The sequence below is a fragment of the Anser cygnoides genome, chromosome 4 (assembly GCF_040182565.1).
Source record: "Anser cygnoides isolate HZ-2024a breed goose chromosome 4, Taihu_goose_T2T_genome, whole genome shotgun sequence".
Lineage (NCBI taxonomy): Eukaryota > Metazoa > Chordata > Aves > Anseriformes > Anatidae > Anser > Anser cygnoides.
Genome location: NC_089876.1, coordinates 54401551 through 54429192, shown reverse-complemented (window position 1 = coordinate 54429192; position 27642 = coordinate 54401551). Strand labels below are relative to the sequence as shown.

General features: G+C 35.9%; 1 protein-coding gene across 9 annotated transcripts in view; it reads right to left on the bottom strand.

Moving 5' to 3' along the window:
- The window catches only part of GALNTL6 (polypeptide N-acetylgalactosaminyltransferase like 6), a 497378-nt gene that overhangs the window by 376715 nt on the left and 93021 nt on the right, over positions 1 to 27642 (bottom strand). Inside the window, exon 1 of one of the 9 annotated variants that reach the window (XM_066996160.1) lies at positions 12463 to 12559. The exons of the other annotated variants lie outside the window; for them this stretch is intronic. The gene's annotated coding sequence lies outside the window, so the exon portion shown is untranslated. Of the gene's footprint in view, positions 1 to 12462; positions 12560 to 27642 lie in introns of those variants that run through there. 9 annotated transcript variants of the gene reach the window in all.

Genomic DNA, 27642 nt, shown 5'->3' with positions numbered 1-27642 from the left:
CATAAGAACTGACCTTGCCTGGATTATGCAACTAAACCTGTCACCCATTCCATAACGTGAGTTAAACACAATAATAGGAACTTTAATGCAAGCAATTTGCTAACAAACTGGATGTCTACTTTATCATTCACGCATTTACTATATCTTAAATCTACCAGGATTCTTCGGATTTACATTTAAATGCATTAAATGCATGTGCCTGGCCCTGAGAGCAACAGAACCCTACTCTATGGGGCCCGCTGTCCATGGCCAGGCTGGCCTCACAGTTTACATATTCTAGATTTACTTACTTAAACCTAAAACACTAACAAAGGCTGCCATTATTCCCAGGACTAAGGTGTGACTTGATAGCAATTTACAACTATGTAAAGCAGAATGTAAAGCAGAATCTTTGATGAACACGTCAACAAGAAATGGCCTTTAACTACAGCAAGAAACATGGTTAGGTCATGAGAAAAAATATTCTGATGAAGCTCTGGAGTCTGTTGCAAACTTAGTGTACTTCTGTGTAATTATACTCCTTATGTACTTAGGAGAAGGGGATCCTAAGATAATACTGTGCAAGAAACTAATGTTCACTAATGTTCCTCTGTTTTTTAGCCCTCATAAAAACAGCACTCTGATTTTTCATCCAACTTTTTACACTGTCCTCAATAAGTAATAGGATTCACAGGAAGCCTGGAACAATACCAAAAGCTAAAATATAGAAAAACTGTCGAAATTCAACTTAAAATACTATTGATTTAAAATAAAATCACTGTTATCTCCTTTTTGTGTCAGTATTGCAATGCTTCATTTCAGGCCTCTTGAGGTCCAAATAAATTCATGCTCCTGATTTTTCTTCTCAGAGGAGGATATGAAGTAATTTAAATCATGTTTATCCATAAGAGGATTTAGCAGCTTATCTGGCCAATGCTTCATTGGTTTTTCAGATAAAGAAAAATCTACAAGTTATTATGTCCAATGTAAATATCTGTTTACAGCATCTTACATATAAATTACCACTTTGAAAAGAAAGGAAATAAAGATTTCAAGTTGTTGGGTCAGGGGGATCTGCTTTTCATGTTATACTTTACAAGCATCATTCCAGAGAATGAGCTTCAATTTCATACTGCGTGAAAAGAAACTTCCTAAGCCAGCCAAATATTGGGAGTGAAGATATTTTTACAAAGGAAACTGAACTTCTGTAAGCCACTGCACATAATGAAGTCTTCAAAATCAAGCTCTATCCTACCGCAGCGAAAGCAAAGAACCTGGTAAAGCACAGTGCTGCTGTATTGCTGAGTACTACTAGTTCTATAGTGTTCTTTGTCAGCGTTACTTCCAAACATGAGATGTGTTCTCACTTGAAGTCTGCATGTTGACCTGAGCAGCAAGTTTCAGATGACTGAATAAAGTTGTGAAAGAAAATTTCTTTAAACTTCATTTGCCAAATGCGACCTTGGCCCCATCTTTCTCTGCAATGTCAAATGCTTGGTGCATCTTTGTACACACATCACCTGTGAGCAATTATGCAACTGATTTTGTCTAGCAGATACAATAAGTTTTAAAAAGTTCTGATTCGAAATTCAAAAAAGTGCCTTATAAATATGTTCTGGGGAACATCTGCATACATAACCTCATAACAGCATTGACTAACTATAATACTATCTAATTATGGCATGTAACCAACCAATAAAGAAGATGAGATATATAAATATCCAGAAAAAAGGGTTTTGTTTTTTTTTTTTTGAAATTAAAATAGTGTCAGTTGCAGGCCATCTGAGCACATTCAATGGATGCACAAAGGACTGATGTAGCTAGAACTTGCATTCATTTACGTCTGGACTCCCCAAACTCAAATAAACAGAAACACAGGGTATCATCCATGGTGATGGCTTCCTGCATTTCTCTAGGCTTACTTGTACGAATCAACTTGTACCTGTGGTACCACCCTGTTCTGGAGCTCTCTAAAGGAATTGGCCTTCCCTTTGCCCCACAACACACTTGTACAGAGCCTAACTCTGAAGCACCTGAGTCTGAATAAGCCAATAATCATCTTCAGACATATATGAAACAAGCCAGCATTTCATAGGAAGCCCTGTTAGTCAATCCCATATAGCAGTGCTCCATTGTGAATGGCCCTGGCCATGCAACTCCATCGTGAGCAGTTTAAAATGCTCATAGCTGCCTTACCTTGGAAAATCCTATCCACCTGCTCAGTGACTTGTGCATGTCTTATTCAGGGGCCACATTAACCTGCCTCAGAAGTTCTTCAATATCCATGTTTATCCATCATTTAAATGATAAATTTAACAGATAAATTAAAACTTATTATGACTGCTGATTATACAGGATTTTTCCCCTTCTGGGTTCAACTAATTAAACCCATCAGAAAAAAAATAATGAGCCTTTTTTGGAGAGCAATATTACTATTCTTTTTTTTTTTTTTTTTTAAATACTTTCAGTATTGTCATTTCAGCCTGAAACTCCATGCTCCTGGCATGTCTGTGAGCTATAAATCAATACATCATTTCATCAGTGAGGATTTAATTAAGATAAACAGGCAGCATTCATTTCTTTATCTAACAAATAGCTGCAGGAGTTTGTGATGTCATTCTGCACACTTCCAAAAATACAGAGAAATACAAGAATAGAGAGCTCAAACATACAGGGAGATTTCAGCTGACATAGCTTGCATTCATTGGAATAAAAGACTCTGAAGATACCTTTGTGAATAAAGACACAAACATTTAGCAGTTGGCTTATAAAATCCTTATTTCTTAAACAGTACATTGACTTTAAGCTGACATATACTAAAAGCAAGAAGTTATAGGCCTACTGTAAACGCAGACAGGAAAAACAACCCTTTTTCTGTAGTCTGTACAAAATGACTCCTGCCCTTTTGGCTTGATAAAATGATCTGCAATAAATACTTCTCATGTTCCTATATCTTTAATAATTCACTTTGAAAAGCCAACAATAGCTGTAGGCACAGTCTATTATGATTAATGGCAGAAGCAATGGCCTTTGTGTAGCCATGTTCTACTGGTTCTAGAAATTTTCAAGGTCACAATTTCATCCAGAAAAGTTCTACTTAAATAAATATTCTTTACACATGACCAGATTTTCATGCAGAGTAACTTACATGTAGCATGGTACAAAAAGCATATCATGAAGATTCAGACTAATCAAATTCACATGCATCTCTAGGAAAACTGCAGTGGAAAGGGAAACTTCTTGTCACTCCTCTTTCATTCCACGTTGAAAGTAAAAACTACCACTCAGTTAACTTTGCCACTGTTTGGCAACACTAATGATATCAACATAAGGCTGAAGCAGGATAAACTGTCTCTTGTATGGCCTGTTAAGGAAATGAAACGCCAAAAAAAATCATGCTGTGAAACTTCAGGTGCCATTATAAAGAAATCCTTGTTTTCTGGGCTGCCTTTACACATAGCTGTAGCAGCGAAGAACAACAGCTTATGATGCAAAAGTTTTGCTCTTGGCCTTTATCATACCTGTGAGATTTATCACTGATAAATTGCCATCACTTACATACTGAAATATTCATCATGCAGTGTGAAAGATAATTATCAGCAAACTTTCCACTATAAATATAGGTTCCTGTTGCTTTATGTTCCTATATCATTCTTAATAGTCATTACCATGCATTAAAACAATTTACTACACTTAACAAGATGTCTACACTATCTTAAAGAGGACAATAAAATTTCATACAATATTATATCTGTCACAGAAAATATATGCTAAAATACTTTAAAAAACACATTTACAGCTGTGGTAAAAGGAATCCAAAGTACAGTAAAAGACCATGTAACAAACAAAAAGCCTTTTTTCATATGATAATAAGATGATGGAGAACAATATGAATATGCATAAATGGCTACTTTCAAGCTCAAAACAAAAGGAGCTTTATGCAGACTCCATTAGAAGTGAAAGAAAAAGTTACTGAGGAAATGACATAGAAATATTCGTTACTAACATTTTAATTATTCTTATTAACAATACAACAGTATCAATATGTTCTTCTGAAACCCCTGGCTCCTAGAATCACCTAGTTTTGTGAAAACCCTGCTTTTCACTTAGGTACATAAATCTATAGTTTCTTGAAGAAGAAAAAAAAACACACAAAATTGTGAGCCATGTGAAGCTAAGACTTGGAAAACCTTGTATTTGGATAAGGTTTAAGAGAGACTGCATTCCTTTCAGGAGAAAGGAGGAATATTATACTCAGAGTCACATATACCAAAATTACGAACAGTAAATAATCATGGAAATTTAAAGAAGCTGCAAACAGGGTATTTACAACTGCTCTTAGGATTACTAAACTTGTTCAGGAAGAAAATATATCAAATTTTACAACTTTTTGAGCAGGAGTACACAAACTGCCTCAGACTAGGAGTAAATGGGGCAAGGAAATGGGGCTGAGATAGGACCGCGTGTCATAGTGTAAATACTACACGAGATGGTACTGATGGAGGAACAGTATTTATCTACCCAAATAAATCTTTGTCTATTTAATTTATGGTAACTAAAGAAACATACATAACATCTGCTTGAAAAAAAAATAATAGGACATCAGCAAAAATTTTTTTTCAGATGTATGCTCAACATACATCAAGAGGAAATTTTTTTCTTCCAATGATGAAAATAAATGATTGCTATATTTTCCTTGCAACACTGTTTTGGGTCTAAATGATAAAGGACCTAGTCAAGCTCATTTATCATCAAAAGAACTGATAGTAAATTGCAGTCTTTAGTCATATTGGTGTCACTGCCAGGAGAGCCTATCCTGATTTCAATTTTTTGTGGAATTCAGTATGCAAGAATTAACATAAAACTAACAGGAAAAAAAAAGGAAAACATAAAAAATAGTGCCTGTAAAAAGATATTTAGGACCAATAAATAAATAAACACAAAACTACCATTATAAAAATCATATACAACACTTTAAAAAGGCATTTTTAGTCCAATCTAACACAGACAGATGTTTGTTTCTGCAACTTAAGGTTTATACAGAAAAAATAAAAATAAACAGAAACCTCCCCAACCCCATATCAATCATCTAGGTAGGATAGAATTAGTTTAAAAAATCAGAAAAAAAATGATTTGGTACTCTTACAGTAAGTCTAGCTTTTAACTTAAAATTTCAGTCAAGATGTAAATGAGGAATCACAAAATCATCATATTTATAGGAAAAAGAAAAAAAAATGAAGCAGTATAAATAAACTCCAGTTATCAGAACCAAGCCTGGCTCATGACCTGGTCTATTAAATCATGCAGTACACCATTTTGGATTAGTGCAGAAAATTGCAAGATGCAGTCTTTTAGTTGAGTGTTATAAAATGAATTGTGGAGTTGCATATAATGACAGGGTGCAATATAAAGGTCTTCACATGAAATAAAAATGGACATATAACGGCTGACTCTGATTGCTTAAGAGAAACAAGATGTTTGAAAGCGTTCAACGGTGAGCGTATCCAGAAGACATACTGATAAACAAGTGGATGTAAAATGTTCCACCTGACATGACAACTAATTAAATCACATTTGAAGTATATTTTAGTACATTAAAACTACATATACTACGTGTTAGGACATCAAGTTGTAAAGTCAACTCACTTTAAGTACTGAATCTGCCATGGCACAGGTACCTTATGTGCTCTGCATTAAATCTACTCAATGCACTATGTATATACAGTCACTATTTATAAATCAGCTCTTCACATAAATTACACACTTCTATTGATTTCTGTAAAAAAAAAATATTTCTATATAATAGTTAGCTCTTTGGCTATATAATCATCAGATGTCTATTGTATTTTATATACAAATGCAAGGTAAGAATAGAGCTCTGGATTTTAAGCTTGCTTTCAAGCATTGAAGGATGAAGATTCCCAGTCCCCAAAGTCTCATTCAGTAATACTTTAATTTGTTCACCGTAAATATTTAATGTGACCTTCAATACTTCAGTTGCTAAGATATTACATTATGTATCTTTCTGCTTTTTAAGTCTAAACTAAAAAGTCAGTTTAATGAATAACTTTCATATAACAAAACACTAACACTTTCCTCAAATTATTCAATTTCTAGCATAAGTCCTCACAGATACCAGTTGGTGCTTTTAGAGCTTTGTGAAATAGTTCAAGCTAGATTTGCAATGGAAATCTGAAAAAAAATAAAAATAAAAATCAGTGGTTCCTTGTGGCAGGAAAGGGAGTTATAAAACTGACGTTGTGCCAAGCTGTGTTCTATCTACAGAGTTCCTCTGAATACAGGAGCTGTGTACAAATACTGCATACTTCTGCTACCTTCAGCAGATAGAAAGACGGTGCGCTAAACTTGAAAATTTATTTGTACCACTGATTTGCCCTGCTTCATGTAGCCCAATGTCCTACTGGTGACTACTGCCAAAAGCAATACTGAATTCACTGGTATTAAAGGACACTTAGAGATGATCCCAATCCCAAGTTTACCAAATGTTCTTTTCCCTACCCCATATACAAATGTTGATGGGCAGGGCCCTGGGAACATTTAAGAGTATTTCAACATATGCACATGAAGGAAGATAGCCTGTATTTTACTGAAAGGAAATGCATATCAATTGCTCAAAGCTCTGTAAGACATTTCCTAGCAGCAAATACCCACGTTAACTACCTGCTGTTAGCCTGGATGCCCCATTTCTGCTGGATGTTTGTGCTTGTCGTAGTGCCAAGTGATACTTAGTAAATTATTAAGATCAAATTCCTCTTTTCACATCCATGACAACTGGTAATAATGCTGATAGTACTCTGTTATCAGATTCTTGTTCTTCAAAACAACACAAAATACAAGTGCATCATTACAGATGATCTTTGTGTGCACGCCAGGGCAGGTAAACACATCCCTCCCATCAGGTGCCCCACTGCCATACCTGTGCCAGCAGGGAGACAGCACTGCTGATATACTGTCTTTTTTTATATTCTGTATTTTTCTCCTTCACTTTGTTTACTCAGCATTGAAGGAATATGGAAGTTTCAATGTTTCTTTATACATTTTTTTTTTTAATTTTCTTTAACTTCAATAGCAGAAATTATTGAGAGATGGAAGTGCAAAAGGAAGTTTTTACAAACCTCTAATGAAATTTAAAATATATATATTTGATTGAAAATTAAACACTAATCAAGCAAAACCACAGTAGATGACTAATGTACACTGATTCGAGAGTACAATAGTCTAACAAAAAGTCAATCAATTTGCATTTAAGAAAAAACATTTCTAGATGACTGAGCTGAGCATTAACAGTGTCTTGCCAAGCCAAAATCTCCATTCGTAAAAAGAGAAGTTCCCATAGATAAGAGAGAGAATTCAGTCAAGGACTGAGATGTCTCTTGTATATCAGGAAAGAAGGTGACAAACTAGAGCAGCAAAGACATTTGGAAAAGGATCAACAAAAACAGTAACTGACTTCCAGTATGCTTTCTTATCAGAGGAAAGTGAAATAAATAGAACAACAAGAACTGTAGGCAACTAGATTTAAACTAAACTAAACTAAAACTAAACTAAAACTAAAGAGTTAAAAAAAAAAAACAACACTCAAAAACAGCTCAAAATTTGAGGAACAGCACATAAAAATAGCCTGAGTGTGCCCTTCTGCCAGAAAACACCTCTAAATTACAGCATATTTAGAAAAATCTCTTTCATAATTTAAAAGGAACACCGCTGTTCTTATCTAATGGAATATGCAGTTGCTAAGATAATTTGATAATCTATATTTAAAACACCTAGAATAAAGGTTTCACTAGGTCAATGTTTCATTGGCATTTTAATTAAATAATTGGTCTGAATTCTAAACTGGGAAGTGAAATGATGATCTTATTTAAACAGAATAACTGAGGTCATCAAATGACTTTTAATTAAATTGTTAATTGATTTTTCTTTAATTCTTTAGGATGATTGATGGCAGCACACTTAGCTGCTGAGTTTGTTAATTACCATCATGACTCAATTCTGTGCAGTGCACTTTGGTAGGGCTGGTCTAGTATCTCCCTATTAAAAAAAAAAAAAGATTTCATAGTTTCACTACACCATCTCACACTACCATCACATGCTTCATGATGAAGTTCACTTCAAAAAAATTAGAAGGTAGATCGATCACTTCCATTGGATGTAGTTTACAGATTAATCTGATAATAAATTAGCAGTCCAATCATATTTTCTAGCAAATCTTCTTCCAATTGGCTTAACAGCCTTTCGTACGATTATCAAAGACAATGTTCATTTCATTTCTGGAAATTATGCAAGACAAGCTACCTTAAACTTCCTTTAACAGTTGGTATAGAGATGGCAATTTTTTGGCATGCTCTCGAGCTTCATTTACAGAGTTCTGTAATCTCCTGACAACAGACCTTCTGTGATTATGCACAGAATAAAGACCTGGAAAAATGAAAGCTTGGTTTCATGCATAAATACTGCTATCTGTCCTTAGTTTGTTGACAGCATAATTCCCATTACCACCAGCAGTGCAACTGTTTCACCTTCTGTGAACATAAGCTCTGGATTTAATTGTTTTTACTTTGGGCTAAGATAAGCAATTATTACAGCTCCTAACACTTAAAAAAAAATAAAAATAAAAATATCAAGGATTCATCTCTCTCTCTCTTTTTTTTTTTTTAATTCTACATTCATGAGAATATCATTAGCAAGACCGGAGCTTCCATGAAGCTTTTGTAAATGCTCATCGAAACAATTTACCAGCATAAATGTGAGTCTCACATTTATAAAGTAAATTAAAACAAAAACAAATGACTAGTCCAAGATTTACTGAAGCAGCTGACTCAGCAAATCTCAGTAAAAAGAACATTGTTTCCCCATTTCATCTCATCAAGGATGGTAGAGCATCACAGTTCATATTTTTGAGCAGTATTGATAGAAGTATTTGCAAAGAGTGCATAGAGAACAGCACATCTAGACTATTAGCTTACTGGTAATATGTTTTACCACTGTACACTCAAGAACCTAATAAAATGACAGAACGCCTATTATTAGTTTACTTCTAATTAATATGTCAGGGATAAATCTTTGCCTTCCTCATCATGCAGAAAACAGTATGTTTTCAGAAGAAATGCATCTGATAGCCAGTTTGCAAAAATAAACTAATTTTGAGATAAATTTAGATCTAAAAATATACTATGGTGAATCATACTATGCACAATCTTTCTGCAGAATTAATTTTGACTGTGACTACTTTATTAATGATTTCATTGCTGTTTTTTACTGAAATGAAGAAAGTTTCAGTTCTCTTATCAAGTGATTATTAACACTACAACGAAGTCCAGAGATTTACCTAAGTCCCCATTTGTTCACAACTAGAAGGCAGAGTTAAGAGTAGAAAAGACTATATCTTGATGACCTATTAAATTTTTTCAGTTTATTCATAATGTTTGAGTACTTGGATGGTTAGCACCTGTCCCTACTGTGGACTTAATCTCACATTAACTAAACCAAATGAGGTGTTTGAACAGGATGGAGTTTTAAATGAGGCATTCCATCTATAGCACACAATTTTAGGTTTCTTGTAATAAGTAGAAATACTTTTTGTTCCAGAATATCTAGGAAACTTGGAAATTGGGAATAGATGAAAAAGAAATGTTCTGGAAAGCAAGACGAAGAGTAGAGCACAGAGACCTTTCAAAATTTTATGTGAGAAGAAAAACAGTTTATTATAGGTCTAAGGAATGAGAGAAAAATAGTGGAAGGAGATTTAGCTTGGCAAGCCATTGACTGGATTTTAAATTGTGATTTTATGGATTTTTTTTTTCCTTCCAGTTTCACACAGATAGTTTATCAGTCTTCAACTATGCCTGTTTACAAAAGAGACGGCCATTTTTCTCCTAGATAGCACACTATAAGAGCTGTAAAAAGCCAGCCTTTATCAGGATGCCTTCAGACATAAGTTTCATGCTTGTGTTAGTGAACTAGACCCTCTTTCATGATTTTTGACATCAGTACTTCGCTAACAGAGGAAATAATTTAAGACATCCAGTTTGTTCTCCTTTAACGACTTGCAGGTTTACTTCACAATGTTCTCCCTTATCCTCATATAGCAGCAAGGACAGCAGGACAGACTCCAAGGACAAGGACATCAAGGACACACTCCCACACTCCTCCCTCCATGCCCTTTCCTTTTTAGCTCTTTCTCTTTTGGGACACCAAAGGTCAGGATCACGGAGGTTAACATGGAGAGAATGGCAGCTGTGGCACTAGCAATATGGAGAATAAAATGTATTTACTTGTAATACATATACCTGTTTTTGTTGTTTTGCTTTCCTACTTAAACTTATAAAAAGGTCAAGTCAATGGAAACAGTATCACAGCTTAAAGGAAGAGGTCAAGAAATCATATAGGGCTCCTAGAAACAAGGCAAGTACTATATAGGGTTTGGCACAGAAACACCACAATCCTTCAGGGATTTTTTTTCCCCCAGTTCTTTTTTTCCTCCATTTCTGCAGTCCTTCCCTCCCCTCTGCCCCCCCCCCCTTCCCCCCCATCTTTCCTTTCCCCTCTATTTGCCTTTCTGTTACCCTAGCACTTATACAAAATTCTGACATTTACCACCCAAGGAGACTTTTAGCTAGAAACTGCAAATTGCAGGGTTTTTTTCTTTTCCCCTGTTAGCATTCGTTCTAAGCCAGAGGCAGCAATTAACCCTTACAAGCTGTTTTACAGCACAGGCCACATCTTCCTGTTTTATATCATGTTGTCAGATCTCAACAAATTATCTTAATAGCCACACATACCATCATTGCAGCGTGCAACTCTGACACACACCAAGTTTTTACCCTACAAGTGCAAAATATGACTCCAGATATTCTCACTGCTATTTATACAAGCGTACTTAATCTCAAAGGCTAAAATTGGACAGATGGAATTAAGAGACAAAAATCCTTATACTTTCATAAAAATCAAAAGGACATAGAAAATTATGAAGATCAACCGCAGGTAAAAATTGAGGACAGTAATGTCTGGGAATGATACAAATGAATTAGTCGTCTTTGCTTACAGAATTAAATCTACAAGGTGGTGTCACATGCCAGGATCTGACCCCTATGTTCTCTTAATTGGTCTTTCCTAATGTCATGCAATCAAGAATTTATATGTGGGGTTTGTGAGATGATCATTATCTAACATCAGTAAATGTATTCCATATGAAAAAGTCGTATTTCTAAATTTTGTTGTCAAGACTATATAGTGATTTCTGTTAATAAAACACTGTCCTTGAAGAACTGTTCTTGGGTCAAAGTAATTGCAAAATCAAATTACATCTATTTTTGCCAAAAGAAGGAAAAGGAAAAATAATAAGAAACTCCTCTTGTTAAATACTCCTTGCACACCATCTACAGTTATGTTAATGGACCCTGTACTTTGGTCATCTGTTCAAATTAAAGAAACTGCCGTCACAGTAAGAAATCTGCATACATTGTCAATTGTTCTAGTTCATTACCTGTTAGCAAATGTGAAAAGCCAAAGCCAATTCTGACATCTCTGTATAATGAATTCATTACAATGAATTTAGATTTTAGAGAAAAAGCAAAGGACAATAAAAAGAAACAATGTAGGTAATGCTTATATTAATAACATTTGTTGAAAGCATAGTGGCAGGAATAAATTATCTAAAATACATTTCAGTCTTTCCTTGAAGTCTCAAGCTTTAGTAGTTTATTACATAACTTGTTGTTGCAATTTTAAGACATGAGGATTAAATCATGAAATATGTGCTTATCATCAAACCAACAGCCATGAAGCTTTCCACTTAACAGATTATACTAATACAGAACTTCTGATTTGTCTGGATTTCAGGAAGTAACTGTGTTACTTGAGCATCACCACTACAGTATGAAAATGTTCTTTTTATATAAAGTATTACACAGAAAAATAAAGCGTTCAAATTAGTTTATATTTAAGGATAATTTATAGTGTAAGACTGGATTAAGTGTTTTTTGTTGTTGATGTTTGCTTGTTGTTATTATTTTCTCTCCAGATGGAAAGATTTTAAAATATACAGCTTTTAAAAAATAATATAATGTCCAAGATAATCTCTTTTTTATCTTGGCAAGCAGTCAGAAAATAAAGTTATGTTTGCCTGTTTTACAGATGTACTATGTATTTGCTTGTTCTATCAAGGCTGCTTGGTTGGCCCTATGTAAATACATACATACATACAAGCCATAATAAAGATCTACTAAGGATCACCAAACAAAGTAGTATAAGTGAGAGCTTCTTTTTAAATGATTTAACAGAAGCAGACCAAATGCCAGACAGTGTGAATGGGAAGCTTCAATTACCCAGACATGCATTTGATAAGAGACACAGCTGAAAACAGCTGTCCAACAACTTCTTGGGATGTGTTGGTAACAGCCTTTAAGAAATTAGGTGAAGAAACAATTACAAACTTCTATGTACAGACTGGAGGAAACATACCTGAAAACTCCTTGTGAATGATTCCTCATCAAATAAGAGACCATGTTACTTAGTACTTCCGTTTAAGACTCACTAAATTTGCAGCCAATGTCCAGTAGGACTGCTTTGCAATCCTACAGAAAAATACAAAATATTTTTAAACAAAGCATGAAAATGAATTTTTTTGGGATAATAGATCAGTAAGGAAAGCACATTATTTGGGGAGAATCCACTCTTCAACAGGATGGGAGAAGGACTACCTTGGCAATAGTAAGCAGCCTTCTATGCTACTTTGTAGACAACATAGACCAACATTTCTTCTTCAGAGCCAAGAGTTCCTGAACTGATGTGCCACCTGGTACAAAGTATTAAAACCAACTTATCCTTGCTGCTTCCAACAGGGGCCACCTTACAGAATATCTTTGCCTGGACCATCCTGAGACTCCCTGCACTGACTCCATGCTGATGTGAAGCATGCACCACTGCAGTGACACTCCTCCTCTTCAAAGGCCACCTGCACAGGCATCTATTTTGGTTTTCTAGTGAGACCAGCTCCACACCACAGTATCAACATGCCTTTCCCCAAAGGGGCTGCTCACCTCCCCCCAGGCACTCTCTCTTCCTCCTCCTACTTCCAAAGGGCAATGTGGGCAGCTGGACAAACCCAAACCAAACCCTGCCACAGTCAATGGAGCACTGGCCATATGCACCAGCATGACAACTGCACCTACCCTAATTAAATATTTAATTTTAGCTCAACTCTTGACGCCATACTCAAAGTCAAATATAGCCTAAATGAATATATCAGTATTATATTCCTGTACACGATGCATGTATCTTCACAAGAACAGAGGAAAGACCTCTGCACATCTGCAGAGCCTGTTACCTACAGAAGTAAGGAAAAATCAAATTTCACAAGTCAAAGATTTAGAGAATGCCCTGACAGCTTTCTGGCTTTTGTTTTTGTTTTGTTTTGCTTTCCCCTTCATTTTCCATCTGCCCTGGGGTAGATTTTAAAACTCTTCTGACTAAACTTGTGGTCTAGGTCATTGAGCTTCAATTTGTGTTTATTGCACTGATGATTGCAAACGTTCTCTACTTTAGGAATGGAAATGACAGTCTGCTAACGAAATAAACTAAAAAGTGAATGCTAGAAGAAAATAACACCCTTTTCAAGCAAAGCAAGCAAAAAAATGAATGCATATTTTTCTGCTTTCTACAGCTCCATGGAACAGAAATTTAATCAGGTGATAAAAGGTTAACAAAATCCCTACAGGAAATCTGCAGTCACTGACTAATTGATTTTCACTTTTGGTTAACTGTATCATTTATATATGTTTTTACCCCATGGTAAAGCCAAAATGATGATGCTGTTCTTATCATTACAGTTGATCAATCTTCCCTGTTTCTGAGGGGGAATCCTGTATGACTTCTGCTTTCGGCACATCCATCAGGCAGACAAAACAAAAGGTAAGCCTAGCAAACACTGCTTGCTCATGGATGCATTAATCTTAATAAGTGACTGTATATAATTAGGAACTAGATGTACAAACAGACAAAAAGCAATAAGTAACCCTAAACCAGAAATGCAATAAGAAACTCAGAGCACAATTAGGTTTAACTTAGCTTAGTTCCTTTGCTGGTAGTCCTCTGTAGCAGCACTTAAACTGAAATAATGTTTCAGCTTTATATCACCTTGCTTTGGGTTGCAACTACTGTGAAATTAGCTCAGGACTTCACAGGCTCCAGTGCCAGTGACTCTTCTCATTCACAAATCCATCTCTGGGCTTTCAAGGTCCATCTACCACCACCATGCTAACAGCTGAAATGTCAGCCTGGGAATCGCCCTGACTATACCAGGTTCCCTCTCACCCTTCCTTTCCCACACCCTTGAAGACGAAATGATTAATTGTGCTCTGACCCTGAGCTCTACAGGGCCTCTGCTGTGCTTGCTGCTATCCTGTCCTCCACTGCCACTGCATTTAATGCAGTTCCTGAGGGTGAAACATCTTATTTGCTACCACCTCCAGAATAGGAGGACTGACGCCTAAACAACCCTGAAAACTTACCTTTCTATACAAGGCAGCATATGACGAAAAAGCAAAATTGATCAGACTGCTCATTCATACCTTGTAAGTTGTAGTTTTGGTTAAAAGACAACTGTGTCATGAAAACAGATCGAACTAGAACACCATGAGTGTCACCGAAAAACAAACTCAGTACTTTCAGATAACTTTTTACAACCAGTAAGATTCCAATAGGAGAACCAATAAGAGAAAATTTCTTCCCAGTCATTCCCATTCCCCCAAAAAAAGAAAATTATATATACACTCTGGAAACATATGAAACTCTAGATCCTGGATCCTTTACCATATTCAGTGTTTAACTCAAAAAACACCTCACATTTACAAAAAAAAAAAGTGTAGTGAAAGCAAAAATGGGTGAAAGGCAGAAAATCAAAAGACAGTCTGTAAAGAGCTTAGAGTGAGGCACGACTCAATCCAAAAGCAAAGGCAAATAATGTCATGTCCCTACACATTGTTTTCAAGGGAAACACTGAAATATTGGTTAGCTTAAGTTCTTTTTAATTCCTATACATGAGCTACTATTGTCAGAAAGGTTTCAAACTGAAAGACTTCATCTCTGTTCTTGGTAATTGAAGATGTGACCAAATAACACAGTGCTGAATTCACCAGTTAAGTCAAATGAGCATACTTTATCTTATTTCTAATACATCCACTACAATAAGCAGAATAAAATAATCTCTAATAAAATGAGGTGCTAGGTAGGTATTTGTAGCCCCATGCAAAGTTAAAGACAGAAAACTGCTGCTGCAACAAACAGTAATGCTCTGTGCCATTTCCTAGGTCTAATGGAAATGGGAGCTAAGTGCTCCTTCTTTTGGTCCATTCCCATTGACCAAGAATAGGGAGAAAGCAATTCTCATCTGGCGTAATAGTGTTAGCAGCATATAAAGGCTTCCCAGATTTACCATGTTCAGTGTTTAACTCAAAAATCAATTTCCTGAAAGCACATTGCCCTAAGACAAAGTATTTAATTGTGATATACGTTTTTGAAACACTAGTGACCACATTCGGTTGCCAGCTAATGGAAACAAAACGGCGCAACTGAAAACAGAATTTGTCATTATAGTTTAATGCTATTCTATAAAAGAAAATTAACTTTAAAAAAGCTTAATTAACATATATATTATAAGGTCTCTGCTAAGAAATGTAAACCCTTCTTTTGACAGTATGCTGTGGGTTAGCTACAAATTTAAATCAGGTTTTAGAGTTTAAAAACAACTGTAACTCATACATTCCCAAAACACTTCCAAGCATTTGCTACAAAACAGTTGCACGCACAGCTCATGGAGGAGTTCAAAACCCACTTTTCTAACTTGCAGGACTTCAGACTTAACTGACTTATGTTGTATAAGCAATTCTTTAACCTACACGAACACCTTCCCAACAAACCCATGGATAAAATCCTTAACCAACATTACTGCAAAACAACAAGGGATAGCCAGCATTTTTATTGTTTTTTTTTTGTTGTTTGTTTAGTTTTGTTTTCCTAGGAAAGATGTCAGCACAGCCAGAATTCTGCAAAAAAAACACAGCACACAGTTTAAAAAATATATTTATTTAATATGGTTTCTTCATTGATTTTTAAGTAAATGTAATATAAAAAGAATGTCAACAAAATAATTCAGCTACTGCTTTCACTGTGAAAAAAACACCAAAAAACAACAAAAAAGAGCAGAATTAAACATCGTCAGCTATGGCACACTCCAACTGAACCACAATTTACATTTATTCTTTAAAATAAGTAATGAGGGCAAAGCATAACAGAGGTGGTTCTTTTTCTTTAGACAGAGCAATAATTATTTCAAATACAATGGCTGTCATAAAAAAAGTGAGAATACTAAAGCATACATACTCTTTATATATAGAAAAAGCGTGTGTGTATACATATATATATATATATATTTAAGTACAGGTAGTCAAGGATTTCAGTTTCTTAATCATCTTCCATACTTGTCATAGATGCAGATTCATTTATGTCAATTCACATATTATGGATGTCCACAATCTGACAAGACCAAAAGTGAGACAGACTTATTTGTTGATTAAGGACAGTCTTCAGTATTAATAACTCCAGATTTAAAAATTCCCAGAATCTACGAGCAGCTTGGATTCTTTTCAGCTATTCAAAGACTCATCAGATCCTTGCTTACCAAAACAAAGTTCCCACATTCTGCTCTTACTATTGTTAAAAGATTTTACACGAGAGCTGTAATCTTTGAGAGCCAAACACCATGCTAATCAAGCATCTTAAATATATATATATTCAAAAAAAACATCGAAGTAATTGCACATCACTACATAACATCCCAAATACAAAGCTCTAAGGAGACAGCATGTTGTAAACAACAGATTCACAGATGTAAAACAAAGATCCCAGTTCTGTGAGAAACACTGTTCTCAGCATCTCAGAGTTGACTGGGCACATGACAACTTAGAGTTCATTTTGGTCTCAAAATGCTGAAGATTTCCTGGGATAACTCCATCCCAGAAAAGAGCTGACAAATAATGGCATGGTATAGCTGTCATATCAAAACAAGCAGGTGAAAAAATTAGAAATCATTTGTCTTCAGCATGTTATCAGCTTATCCAAAACTGAAGATTTTTGGTATTATTCTAAGAGACAACTTATAAAAAATAAATAAATCACAGACCATTAATTGGCAGCCAACTCAGAGTTTTCTATTTATTAGCCTTCTGAAATATGAATTGCAATGAAAATTTGCTTTCAGACCAGGGATGTCATATGTAAAAAGCTATAAGACAAAAATTGACAGATATAACATCTTCTTTAAGAAAAGGAATGCCTTGCCATAACTCTTGGTTAGTCACATTCTTCCAGTACTTAAGAGATGCACTTATACTCCAATAGGATAATGGATTTTTTATTGACTTTTTTTTTCCATCCAACACCAATGAAGTGGTTACCTATCAAAGTAAGAAAAGAACCCCAGTTTTTCTTCCTTCTGCCATTTCCTCTTGTATACACGTGCAACACAACTGCTACATCCATCCATTCATAAATCTCAAATAACTAGAAAGGAAAAAAACAACAACACCTGCCAGAACCATTTGTCGGAAAGCAAACTAGGGATTTTGTTCAGGAATGAATTCAATTGGCAGGCAATCAGACTCCCTGAGAGCTCAAAAACATAGTACTCCACTACAGAGTAGAATGTTCTTTTAGAGAGATTAAAACTTCTTCATAGGATACCTTTGATTTAAGGCTCTAAGGAAAAAGAAATAAAATAATTAAAAAAACACAACACCTGAAAGACCACTGACCACACAAAGAAATGACTATATAGTAATGTCATAGTTTCATCTTGTCCAACCATTAAGATACTTTTTATGTGAAATACATTGATTAATCAAGTAAGATGTGGATAAGAACACAGTTTTAACACTACACAAGTAGCAGCTACTGCATTTAAAACATTATTTAAAAAGCTGTTCTTTTTATCTTCACAGAGAAATATGATGAAAACCAAAGGCAGGCAAACACAAATCAGTGAATTTGCCTGAAAAATACTAAAATGCTACAGTCCTTTGCTTCGTAAGAAAATTTACTTCAAGCATTAATAAAAGGTGTTACAATTTACCTGAATTAAATGTGCTTACAATAAAGCTGTACACCTAACCAGGAAGGTACATACCCACACAGCTGTGGCCACTATGTGTTGTGCCATGGGCATTGCATCATGGGCAAGTATATTTTCCACAAACATGAAGTCCAAAAGAAAATAGGAGTTATTTCCTTGTATCCTAAACATAAGTTCACATCCAGAACTTAACAATTCTTCCCCTGTGACAAAAAGCCTGGGGTTGTTTATCCTGGAGAAGAGGCTCAGGGGAGACCTTATTGCTCTCTACAACTACCCAAAAGGCAGTGATAGGACTAGCGGGAATGGCCTCAAGTCGTGCCAGGGAAGTTTAGGTTGGAAATTAGGAGACATTCTTCTCAGAAAGAGTAGTCAGGCATCAGAACGGGTTGCCCAGGGAGGTGGTGGCATCACCGCCCCTGGGGGTGTTTAAGAAAAGGTTTAAGAAAAGATTGGACTCAGTGCTTAGGGACGTGGTTTAGTGGGTGACAGTGGTGGTAGGGGGACGATTGGACCAGATGATCTTGAAGGTCTTTTCCAACCTTAACGATTCTATGATTCCATGAAAAGCACCAGTATAATCACACAGAATCACAAAGTGGTTGAGGTTGAGAACTCCACAGATCCTCTAGTCCAACCCCACTGCTCAAGTGGCGTCACCCAGAGCATGTTACACAGGATCGCATCCAGGAGGGTTTTGAATATCTCCAAAGAAGGAGATTCCACAACCTCTCTGGGCAGCCTGTTGCAGTGCTCTGTCACCCAAACCATAAAGAAGTTCTTCCACATATGGCAATGAAACCTCTTGTGGTTCAATTTATACCCATTACCTCTTGTCCTATCAATAAGCAATAGAGAAGATAACCAATGAGAATTTATAGATGAGAACCAAAGGTTTCTGACACTCATTTGTGGTTTGTTTGTTACATTTATGCTCAGTGGAGTAGCTTTAGGAAAATCACTCTTGGTGGAGCAAGAAAGGTTTGATATGATGGACAAAGTTTTTCAACTGAAGTGAAAGTAAAAGTGACCGCGTGCTTAAGGACACTGACAATCATCACAATTATCTTGAAAAGAGCAACCATTACCAGCAGGCTGGAAAGAAACCCCCTCTTCACCCATTTTAAACTGTTGAAAATGATGTTGTGACTTCCCAAGAGCTAGAATTGCTTGGACACAAGAGGAGGAAGACTAATTTAAGCAATGCTGAAGGCTACAGAAATTTTCTTACCACCTTCCATACATACAGTGTCAAGCATTGTAGATCAATACAGTTCAGCAATGAGTAGTTTTTAGCAAACAGACAAATGACAGCAGCTGCACAGGATGCAGGACTGCTTAATCATTGCTAAGCTTAATAGAGAAGTGTAATAGGAGATCTATCGCTTGGATTCTTATATGTAGAAAAACTCTGAAACAGAATTCAAAGCAGACTTTCTCTCAATCAGAAAGGCGTGAAAACCAAAATCAATTACAAATAATATAGTTTATTCTGCCCATATAGTGACACCTTTCTAGCAAACTATTTACATTTTGAAATAAATAACATTTCCTCATCACGCTAATGAAATTAAAAGAATGTTAACTGGACAATGCTGTTTGCACATTGAAAGCTACAGACACTTAAATAGTAATCACAGTGAGTTACCTATAGCAAGTGCTTCCCTTACCAGTAATTTTACCAAACACTACATGGAATATAAAACTTTTAACCAAAAGTTACTACCTTTTACAAATGGGAGAAAAAACCCACTGTGCATAAAAATGCTTCTGTGTACCTATTTTTATCTAACTAAAAGTAATTTACTTAAGCTACTTCTCCCAAGTTTTTTCTTTTTAAATGTTTCCTCAAGAACAGGAAGCTTAAACACATAGTGATTAGAGTTAATAATAATGACCTAGAACTGGTGGAGACATATGAAAACCAGAATATAGAGGTAATTTGCTTTAAAGCTTGGTTACAGGATATTTTTTCTCAGAGGTTAAAAAGGAAAAGAAAGGAAGCTGCGTTTAATCTCATCTGAAAACAAGTATCCTCAGCTCCAAGAGACAGTAAAAACCGATTCCATTGGCCAAACTGGTCAAATGACAATGTCACCATTACATTACTAAAAATATTTCAAAAATTATGTATTTACAAGCTCTGTCTTCTGTTTCTAGAAATATGCTTACAATATGCACAACTGCATGAAAGACCATCACTTTGTCTTTGATAAGCAGCAAATGGAAATCTCACGGCTTACAGACCGGAAAATTTCTTCTTGGGATATGAATCTCATGCTGGTTTCCAACATGACGCTATTTGTGTACTGTAATGTCAAAGATGTACATCTTTCAGAGAAAAGTTCTTCTTTTAAGGACAGACAAAGAATTCAGGAACAGCAATAATGAACAGATATTCCATTAGATAAACATAACCTGAATTCATGGAAGGTTTCTGTCCCAAAGATGTTGTTTACAAGCTAAAAAGAAGTGCTAACTGTGACAAGATCAGGGACAGTCAAATAAAACACAGTGGCAAAGCAAAGACATGATATGATTCACAGGAACCTGCTTTGAACAAGAAAACAAACAAACAACATGTGTAGATATATACATATATTTATATCTATGTATATGCATTACAATTATGCATGTGCACAGGTAGGTTGATGCTCAGAAAATCTGAAACACAGAAGATGGGGTTCAATAAACATATTTGAGCAAAAAAATATTATCCTATCAGCGAGTAAGAATTTAGAATGCATGTATTCAGAGAAAAGCAATACTCACATAAGAAGCCAAAAAGGACTGTGCTTCTGTGATGAATGAATAGACATTCCCCTTCAGGAAAGAATGAGAACTAGAAGAGAATGAAGAGACTGAATACCTGACTTCACTGGTGCTGGGTAAACACAGAACTGGAGAGAAAGGTGTCAACTATGTCTAGAGAAGAAGTCCAACATGCAGTAATGATAAACACAGGTGGGTGATATCAAATCAAGGTAACAGTCAAATAACAAATAACTACTGCAGACTATTCTCTTTGCAGTATGCAATACTGTATGAGCAGCCATTTTGCAAATTTAATTCCATTAACACAAGTTCCCTGGTTGAAGACTGAGATGGGAATGGGGATGCCATTGCTTTTCTTCAGATATCCATGTGGAACACAAATATATAGGAAACAGATCATCAGGACTAAAATCAGTCTTTTCAGTATAATACAGAGATATTAACATCACCAGAGTAGACGGAGCAAGATATATTTGATGTCACTGTACAGATTTCAGTATCTACAGTATCTCAGAAATAAATAAACTGAGTCACGTGAGCACTTCTGCCAAGTAAAGGACACCTCTACAGGGCAGTCATAACCAAGCATCATACTGCCAAATATAGTGAAGTCATACCCCCCTATAGCGTGTACAGGCCACAAAACCACTATGCTATTTTGTTAGTGGAATAGCAAATTTTATCTCCTATCTTTAGGCATTCTAACTTTTAAGATGAATGAAATGGATCCAAGACAAGCTCTTGAGAAAGTGTTTGCTCCTCAGGAAAGCAGAGTCGCTATAGCCTGTTCTTTTTCAAGGATCTGATCACTGCAGATCAGCAATGCTTGCTCTGGTAAAAAAAAAAAAAATGGATAGCCAACCCTGAAAAAGAGAGATATCCAGAACTTGACTTTACTCATCTTCAATTTTTGCAGTTGGGTCATTGCAGGTCAAAAGAACTAATCAATTACTTGCTGAGACATATGGCCTATATTTCACAATATAGTGATATAACGCTTTGTTATGGCATTTGTGAACTGAGTAACTAGGGCCGAGAAACTCAAATATTTCACTGCTGTGGAAGAAAAGCTAAAGGTCCACTTCTCATTTCATAAATGTGTCTCCTTTTAAAGCATCAAAAGTCATTGAATGTCATCTATACAGTTACTGAATCTCACTTTGTCTTTAAAGCTCCTCCAAATTTCCAAGACACAGATACATGAAAAGATGGAAAGGAAACACACGTTTAAAACAACCCACCCAACAGGCATAACAATCAGCAATAATGCACTACAATTACAGCAACAGGCTTACTGCTGTTTTCAAGTGAGTAAGCCTTCAGCAAGGTCCTTAGTGCTGCAGGCTTATATTACCATTTCTAAAACACAAGTGCTGATGACACACTACGTTTTAAGCATAAAATGCACTGATCTCCTCTGGAGGTAGAGCACATGGTATTGATCTTAGCAGCCCTGATACAGACAGCAAACTGTGACTGATAAAAAAAACCCTCCTGCTCCTAAAGGCTCTTGAGGGGACTAAGAAAGCAGCCGCAAGGTGACAGAAATTAGAGGGGATTGAAAGCTGCAGGTATGCTTTGAGGTAGTTGACTCAATAATTAGAAAACAATTTTGATTCTTGTCTCATTCGCTTGCTTCTAAAAGGAAAAAGTATACAATTACACAGATATACGTTAGAAAATTTAAACTTTTAAACCATTCATTACTCAACACTGTTTCCACCAGCTATCAAAAATCCACTATGTTCAAATGCAAAAACAGATTATTTCCCCACAGTAGCCAGCTGTGGACTAGAGAGTGCAGTGGACCTTTTTCTAACATGCTATTATATGTAATAAAGTTTTGGTAATCCAGAATGGGCTCTTCAACATCAGCTGCTTTTGCAGAAGAAACACAGATGTGACTCATTAGTGGCTGGTAAGACATTCCATAGCAGAGAATGCGGCTAACTCAGTTATGTTGTATTACAGTGTTAAACTGTGCTAGAGTAAAGAAACAATATAATAAAACTCATCATTAGATGTAATGCAATACACAACCCCAGAAACTGTTCAACTGCTCTCAGTATCACTTTTGTATCTGTAGTCTCAAGCAGTGTAATGTTGAGCCCAAAGAATACAATATTTAACTGAGCATAGATGAGGCTACCCAAGAGCAAGAACAACCCAGTTCTTTCTTTTTCATGTCCCACCCTTCACATCCTTTTCAGGTGGAAAGGAAGGAAGATTTGTATTGTTTTGTAGGGAAGAATCTAGCACACATCAGATCACAGGCATAACTTAACTTTTGCATAAGAAAAAGACACACATAGATAAAGGCAAATACTTGTATGCTATTGCTTTTGTATGAAATAGCTGTGTAAAATAACCTTATGTTTAGCAGATTCCCAGTCCTTAAGCTCTTTAAAACCCATTGATGCTCTATACACTCAGAGCTCAGGAAAATGAACACTTTTTTTCCTGATTGTATAGCAATGAGGGAACAGAAATTCAGCTGCCTGCTTTACTCATAATTTCGTATTCCTAATACCTCAAGAGAAAACAAATCTTAGGGGGAAGACATTATCTGATTTTTTAGCTCATTGATTTGCCGCATTTAAAGCTTCCAAAGATACTTACAGTTTTTTTATTCACAAAAGGCATGACCAAAAATAAATAAATATATCCGTGTTTTTGATATATGACAAACCAGCAGATAAATTCATTCTTAATACACAATAGATTATCCAAGTCCCCAAATTCATTAGAACACTTGAAAGACACGAAGCAGTTTTGAAAACCTTCAAAGAAAATATCATCATCTGAGTCTTCTAAAATGCAGGTGGTAAATGAAGTTGAAAAGTATCATGGAGGATTGAAAATAAGACCTAAGTTTAGATTTTCCTTTTCTTCACAAACGTACCTGAAGGCATTTCTCACTTAAATCTTTATATGAACATATATATGAAAATATTCTCAGCTTGCAAACTAAATACATACGTTTGCATAAACACGGAAGACAACATAACACGCTGTGCTATTCATTTCAACTACAACACAACACATAAAGCCTACATTTTGGGGAATTCCTTTCTACAATAGAGATTAAAAAATATGTTCATTAAGTTTATTCAATCATAGAGCATGATCTTTAATGTTGATACAGCATGTTATATCTTTAGGAATGTAAAATAAACGTTACCTTTATTTATCATAGTATCTTAGCATCATGTTGTTTATGGTACCCTATTTTCGGAAAAAGAACTCCCAAGCTAATTGTCTGTATTCAGAATTCAATGGCAAGATAAAGAGATGAAATGTATTTTCAAGGAAAGATTAAATTATCAGAAAAGTCTATAAGAGTGCTTACGTGCCTAAAATTAAACAATTTTGAACTGTGTGGTGGCCCAGGGTCTTAAGGCACAGACACCAATTGAACAATTCACATAGATTGTCACTAATACTGCCCTCCATTCACCTTGGCTACCATACACAAACATTTCATCAAAAACTACAGAAGAAAAGCATCTAAATGGTAATTACATTGACTGAAACCAAATCAAAGAACAAGGACATGAGAGTGTGAAATCCCCCACCTCCCAGACATTTAGATTTCCCACATTAGTACCACCAAGGCTCTTACGCTCATCTGTGTCACAGAAAAAATCTACTATTTAGAAAACACAGTTGGGCTTCTTAACTGCACAAAAGTAACAACATTCATGGTTTTATATGGGACCATTGCCCGTCTCTATTCCAGGGATCTTCTGCACAGGTAAGGAGCAAATACTTCACAACATCTACCTTTCTCTCTATATGGAGCCTTATGAACCACAAATCAGCTTCTGGCTACATCAGACAATTTTAGGACTGTTTCAACGTATGACCCTTACTAAGTACTCCCTCCCTTCACTGGAGGGAATTGCCTGCTGATGCTGCTTTTCAGGCACAACCTCCTGTGTTCCTGTGCACCGCAGGACACCTCAATCATCTCAGAAAAAATCAACAATTTCCTGCTCTGAGACAGTTTTATACAACTTGATACAAGAACAACGAACTAATGTTTTATAAAGTTGTATTCTACAAAGTGATTTTTTGAGTTCTTAGGTTTGACAGAACAATTAATAAAGTCCCTTTGCACATACAAGATATATTGAGGGAAATTCCCAAGGTCGATAGAGGTCTCAAGTTACTGGAGGATTTTTTCTCAAAACCTTCCTCAAAAGCAATGAGACATAGTAAGGGATGTAGCTCCTATTTAGCCAAAAACTGGAGTGAGATGATGCTTAACAGGCACATTTTAGACAGATCCTAGCCTCCAGAACCGACCTCTAAATGCCCAGGCAATAAGGTCCATAAACAAACATAGATATCACCCTTTATTCTTAGTCTGGATAACATGTCCTGGAGATTCTTTACATCTTTTACAGCTGATCAAGGGAATTAATAAAGATTAGTCACATCCAAAAGCCCAACACGCGACCTATATAACCCTAAAGGGCAAACTTTGACTTTTGCTGTGAGTATGAACATGAGTATTTTGTCACTTCACCTGATGGCTCAAATCCACTGAATTTTTCAAAGACTTGAGCAATATCATTAAGACAGACAAACGGTGCAATAACGTTTGGCAAGCACATGTGGAGTGGCATGAAAAAAAAAAGTCCACTGACCTACTCTGACTTTGTTGGAAGATAGGAAATATTCTGGTTCTGCTACTCTAAAATTCATTTCAAACATGATAATGGACTCAATATTTAGGCATCAAACATTGCACAAATATTTCATCTTGGCGGTTTATTATTTTATTTTTCAGGAATAATGCTGGCAGTTCTTTTGTAAAAGGTACTGCCTAGGGACCCATAACTAGGAAACTACTGCACATCATATAAAGAGAAAAGTTTCTTTAGGAAGATAATGGATCATTCTTCAAATGCATTCAAATCAGTTTTCACATATACAGAACTTATCAACAATATAGATTTTAATGTCAAAAATGTCCAAAAGCTGAATAAAAAGCATTATAATCTTGATGCTTTTAATATTATGCAAATGATTTATCCATTTACTTTATTAATAAAACATCATTGTATTACATAGAGACACATTTTGCACTTCTGTTTTTGAGCTATTTTTAAATTAGGTTAGATTTGACAAGGGACTATTTGTGGTAATGTGGTAATTAAGATTTGAACAGATGTCAGCATTAATAAGGGACTCAAATGAGGTGTAGGGAGATAAATGCACTCTTTTAGCTGTGCTGGCATGCCAGGCATCATCAAGAGAGGGAGACAGCATGGCTTCAGCAGTTCTTCGTTCAGGAGAGCTTCTGGAAAATTGTCCCGTAGCTTGTGTTTTCTGATATTGTACAACCATTACACATGATCTTTCAGACTGTTTAAAAAAAAATACTGTTCTATTAATATTCATGACATTATACAATTTGATCAATATTTTATAATTCCGTAATTCTCTTATGAGAGAACTGTGCTACTGACCACCAATTTAACAACATCATATACTTTAAGCATAGTTACTTTTGATTCATTACCAGCCATGGAAAAACAGATAAATTCCCTTCACCTCCACAACTATTTATGAGTTTCACTGCACCTGCTTAAATTCAGAGCAGAATAAATTCACTCTGTATGCTCATGATTGCTGTTTACATGTAAAGACGTGAGGTCAAATTAAGTTAGGCAAGTTCTGAAATACAAAGTTTTCAAGTGCCAGTTAAGACCTTTTCTGGAGAACCTGTGAACCTGTTCATGACCAAACAAAAAAGAAGACTGGAAGAATATTCCTGGTCTTTCACTAGAGTTTGAGAGCTCGCTCACACTTTAATCCTTCACTCTGCTTCCTATATACTTTTGAGAAAGCTTTTTTTTTTTTTTTTTCAAGAAGAAGTTGCTGTTAGTAGTAAAATACCAAAACAAACACGGGGTTGTGTTCATATGGAAGACAGCAGTGGGTATAGCTCAGGTATCCATCCTTCCCTCAGCACCCCTGAGAAAACTAATCCAAACCCGTAGCTTTAAAGGTCAGAGAGGTTCTAAAGAGTACCATTCCCCGTAAGCACAACCACAGCAGCATGTCTTGCAGTGAGTTCATTTCACTTCAGAAATAAAACATACTACTGTACTTCATAGAGGATAACTAACACAGCAATACAATCAGAATACAGCTGTCTGTGTTTAGCCAGAACACAGTATTTCTAGAAGCTCTGTAAGCTACATAACCAGATTGATATTGTCACTGAAATTCAAAAGGCAGTTTATAGGCAGCAGTCTGACCTTAAATACACGCATATGTACACACACACACACTTCTAAAAAGAGTCCTAAAGTAATTTATTTCTCTGCAAGTCCTGTATGTACAGCTAGAACCAATTTAACCTATCCAGCACTGTGTGGAAATATTTCCCTATGATTTCTTCAATACATAGAATGGCTTGGGTTGGAAGGGACCTTGAAGATCACCTAATTCCAAACCCCCTACCATGGGCAAGGATGCCACACACCAGATCAGGTTGTCCAAGGCCCCATCCAGCCTGGCCTTGAACACTTTCAGAGATGGGGCATCCACAGCTTCTCTGGGCAGCCTGTTCCAGTGCCTCACCACCTTCACAGTAAAAAATGTCTTCCTAATATCTAAAACTAAACTCTTTTAGTTTAAAACCATTACTCCTTGTCCTATCACTGCACTCCCTGACAGAGAGTCCCTCCCCAGCTTTCCTGTAGGCCCCCTTTACGTACTGGAAG